Here is a 3,950-nt window from a genome sequence, read left to right as displayed (position 1 = left end):
ATGAAGATATTAGACTATCATAAAATAGTCTAATATCTTCATTTTTCAACATACGTAGCTATTACCCTCGAAAACTAAAACTTTTGACATAGGAAAAAAGCCTTTAATCACATTCGTTACCATTTGCAATTATAAAATAGTCTAATATCTTCTTTTTTTCAACATAGGTAGCTATTACCCTCGAAAACTAAAACTTTTGACATAAGAAAAGAGCCTTTAATCACATTCGTTACCATTTGCAATTATAAAATAGTCTAATATCTTCATTTTTTCAATATACGTAGCTATTACCCTCGAAAACTAAAACTTTTGACATAGGAAAAGAGCCTTTAATCACATTCTTTACGTTTTAAGTTTTAGTTTCGAGGGTAATAGCTACGTATGTTGAAAAAATGAAGATATTAGACTATTTTATGATTGCACATGGTAAAGAATGTGATTAAAGGCTCTTTTCCTATGTCAAAAGTTTTAGTTTTCGAGGGTAATAGCTACGTATGTTAAAAAATGAAGATATTAGACTATTTTATAATTGCAAATGGTAACGAATGGGATTAAAGGCTCTTTTCCTATGTCAAAAGTTTTAGTTTTCGAGGGTAATAGCTACGTATGTTGAAAAAATGAAGATATTAGACTATTTTATGATTGCACATGGTAAAGAAAGTGCTTAAAGGCTCTTTTCCTATTTCAAAAGTTTTCGTTTACGAGGGTAATAGCTACGTATGTTGGAAAAATGAAGATATTAGACTATTTTATGATTGCACATGGTAAAGAATGTGATTAAAGGCTCTTTTCCTATGTCGAAAGTTTTAGTTTTCGAGGGTAATAGCTACGGATGTAGGGAAAATGAAGATATTAGACTATTTTATGATTGCACATGGTAAAGAATGTGATTAAAGGCTCTTTTTCTATGGCAAAAGTTTTAGTTTTCGAGGGTAATAGCTACGTATGTTGGAAAAATGAAGATATTAGGACTATTTTATGATTACAAATGGTAAAGAATGTGATTAAAGGCTCTTTTCCTATGTCAAAAGTTTTAGTTTTCGAGGGTAATAGCTACGTATGTTGAAAAAATGAAGATATTAGACTATTTTATAATTGCAAATGGTAACGAATGTGATTAAAGGCTCTTTTCCTATGTCAAAAGTTTTAGTTTTCGAGGGTAATAGCTACGTATGTTGAAAAAATGAAGATATTAGACTATTTTATAATTGCAAATAGCAACGAATGTGATTAAAGGCTCTTTTCCTATATCAAAAGTTTTAGTTTTCGAGGGTAATAGCTACTTATGTTGAAAAAATGAAGATATTAGACTATTTTATGATTGCAAATGGTAAAGAATGTGATTAAAGGCTCTTTTCCTATTTCAAAAGTTTTCGTTTTCGAGGGTAATAGCTACGTATGTTGGAAAAATGAAGATATTAGACTATTTTATGATTGCACATGGTAAAGAATGTGATTAAAGGCTCTTTTCCTATTTCAAAAGTTTTCGTTTTCGAGGGTAATAGCTACGTATGTTGGAAAAATGAAGATATTAGACTATTTTATGATTGCACATGGTAAAGAATGTGATTAAAGGCTCTTTTCCTATGTCAAAAGTTTTAGTTTTCGAGGGTAATAGCTACGTATGTTGAAAAAATGAAGATATTAGACTATTTATGATTGCAAATGGTAAAGAATGTGATTAAAGGCTCTTTTCCTATTTCAAAAGTTTTAGTTTTCGAGGGTAAAGCTACGTATGTTGGAAAAATGAAGATATTAGACTATTTTATGATTGCACATGGTAAAGAAAGTGCTTAAAGGCTCTTTTCCTATTTCAAAAGTTTTAGTTTTCGAGGGTAATAGCTACGTATGTTGAAAAAATGAAGATATTAGACTATTTTATAATTGCAAATGGTAACGAATGTGATTAAAGGCTCTTTTCCTATATCAAAAGTTTTAGTTTTCGAGGGTAATAGCTACTTATGTTGAAAAAATGAAGATATTAGACTATTTTATGATTGCAAATGGTAAAGAATGTGATTAAAGGCTCTTTTCCTATTTCAAAAGTTTTCGTTTTCGAGGGTAATAGCTACGTATGTTGGAAAAATGAAGATATTAGACTATTTTATGATTGCACATGGTAAAGAATGTGATTAAAGGCTCAACGGCTTTAAGCATCCGTACTCTAAGCGGTGGGCATAAGCTAGATGGGATGACTTCTGACTGTCTGGTATTTATTAGCGAAAGAGAGAGAGCGCCAGAGAAGCTTGACTGCTCTACAGGGGACAGGGGCTAGATGGGAACCCCATATTAAAAAATGACTATATTGTTGGTATATGTGTAGAAATCGCTTGTTGGTTATAGGCCAGTTAGGCCGCTTGATTTAGTACCCATGTTGAAAAATTTTGTTAAATTAGTGTTTAATTAGTTAAAATTATAAATTTGCAACCGGAACCCCTGCCGATAATCCACAGACCTTATATGAGGGGGTCACTATCCAAATGAAAAAATGGGGCTTGATGAATGGAAGCCGTGAAAAATTATATTGGTCAAGAGTGATGGGCTGAGCTGAGGCAATGATTAGACACTCTGTGGAAAGTGATTGGAGACAGCGGGCACCCTCTCCCCGCCTATCCCGAAGCGAGAGCGAGAGAGTGAGAAGCTTGAATGCTATACAGTGAACATGGGCTAAATGGGTACCCCATATGAAAATGAGTATATTGTTGGTATGTGTGAAGCGGATGGTTACTACCACTTGAGCAATGGTCTAACCGTTGACGGCTTAAGGATTTGTGCCTTAAGCGGCAAACATGGGCTATATGAAATACCCTATGAAAGAGGAATATGGTGTTGGTATGTGCCTATTTAGTTTTCGAGGGTAATAGCTACTTATGTTGAAAAAATGAAGATATTAGACTATTTTATGATTGCAAATGGTAAAGAATGTGATTAAAGGCTCTTTTCCTATTTCAAAAGTTTTCGTTTTCGAGGGTAATAGCTACGTATGTTGGAAAAATGAAGATATTAGACTATTTTATGATTGCACATGTAAAGAATGTGATTAAAGGCTCTTTTCCTATTTCAAAAGTTTTCGTTTTCGAGGGTAATAGCTACGTATGTTGGAAAAATGAAGATATTAGACGATTTATGATTGCACATGGTAAAGAATGTGATTAAAGGCTCTTTTCCTATGTCAAAAGTTTTAGTTTTCGAGGGTAATAGCTACGTATGTTGAAAAAATGAAGATATTAGACTATTTTATGATTGCAAATGGTAAAGAATGTGATTAAAGGCTCTTTTCCTATTTCAAAAGTTTTAGTTTTCGAGGGTAATAGCTACGTATGTTGGAAAAATGAAGATATTAGACTATTTTATGATTGCACATGGTAAAGAAAGTGCTTAAAGGCTCTTTTCCTATTTCAAAAGTTTTAGTTTTCGAGGGTAATAGCTACGTATGTTGAAAAAATGAAGATATTAGACTATTTTATAATTGCAAATGGTAACGAATGTGATTAAAGGCTCTTTTCCTATATCAAAAGTTTTAGTTTTTCGAGGGTAATAGCTACTTATGTTGAAAAAATGAAGATATTAGACTATTTTATGATTGCAAATGGTAAAGAATGTGATTAAAGGCTCTTTTCCTATTTCAAAAGTTTTCGTTTTCGAGGGTAATAGCTACGTATGTTGGAAAAATGAAGATATTAGACTATTTTATGATTGCACATGGTAAAGAAGGTGATTAAAGGCTCAATCACATTCTTACACATTCTGTGTAGCTATACTCAGTGGATGAGTGGAATTGGAAATGTCTAGCAAGGAAAGTCCACTAGCATACCAGTGGGAGACTCAAGGAGAGAAAGAGAGATGGAGAGAGCTCTAGTGTTCCCTTTGATTTCCACTTGGTCTTGACTGGTATGTTTTGGTCTATTTTTTGTCACGGCAAAGTTCGCACTAGTTACACCAATTGGTTG

This window comes from Artemia franciscana, unplaced genomic scaffold, assembly GCF_032884065.1.
Source record: "Artemia franciscana unplaced genomic scaffold, ASM3288406v1 Scaffold_5196, whole genome shotgun sequence".
In the NCBI taxonomy this organism is placed as follows: domain Eukaryota; kingdom Metazoa; phylum Arthropoda; class Branchiopoda; order Anostraca; family Artemiidae; genus Artemia; species Artemia franciscana.
This window is presented reverse-complemented; position numbering follows the sequence as displayed.